We start from the raw sequence: 812 nt of genomic DNA on the forward strand, positions 1-812 counted from the left end.
AGTGGCTTTGGGGCAGGAGTGTGACCTGATGTAAGTAGTAATTATCATGAACTATCTGTCAAAATAAGCCCCGCCCCCTGAAACGTCATAAATCACGTCATAACCACGCCTCCTTTTTATGTAAATTAGCCACGTGGTTGTCACCACGTGTTGTTTGTTATTGTTATTGTTTTGTGAGTCATGTGACAGTCATGTGACTGGTGTCAAACCCTACTGGGCGGCCATATTGGATGTAAAGTCATGTGACAGTCATGTGTCTGGTGTCAAACAATGCCACGCCCCTTTGGCATCCATATTGGTTGTAGTGTCATGTGACAGTCATGTGACTGGTGTCAAACCCTAAACGTCCATATTGGCCCCAAACCCCATGTGTGTTTTGTGGATAATGGGGAATCAGATAAACTTTGTAAGAGTTGTATATGTTTAGTGGTAAATGGGGCTAAATACAAAGTGTGCTGCTAGGATGGCCGAGTGGTTAAGGCGTTGGACTTAAGAACCAATGGATGTTTGTATCCTCGTGGGTTCGACCCCCACTCCTAGCAACTATATTAATGGCTGAGAGTAGAATGAAACATGCTTTGAAAGGTGGCGAGGTGCAAGTAGGTCAGTACTACCTCGATGGCTATTATGAAAAAAATGGTGTCAAACATGCACTCGAATTTAATGGCTGTTTTCATCACGGCCATGATTGCCGCTACAATCCAGACCATATACACCCCCTGTTAAATATCCCTTACGGGGATGTGAGGAGACATTTTGATGATAAGGTGACATACCTCACCAAGACCAAAGGTATAGGGTCGAAGTGATGT

At 44.1% G+C, this 812-nt stretch overlaps 1 non-coding gene across 1 annotated transcript; it reads left to right on the forward strand.

The window, feature by feature from the left end:
- The first annotated feature begins 457 nt into the window (after positions 1 to 457).
- trnal-uaa lies at positions 458 to 542 on the forward strand. Its single transcript has one exon. It is a non-coding gene; the product is annotated as a tRNA-Leu (tRNA).
- Positions 543 to 812: the final 270 nt, after the last annotated feature.

This window comes from Alosa alosa, chromosome 9, assembly GCF_017589495.1.
Source record: "Alosa alosa isolate M-15738 ecotype Scorff River chromosome 9, AALO_Geno_1.1, whole genome shotgun sequence".
NCBI classification, from domain to species: domain Eukaryota; kingdom Metazoa; phylum Chordata; class Actinopteri; order Clupeiformes; family Clupeidae; genus Alosa; species Alosa alosa.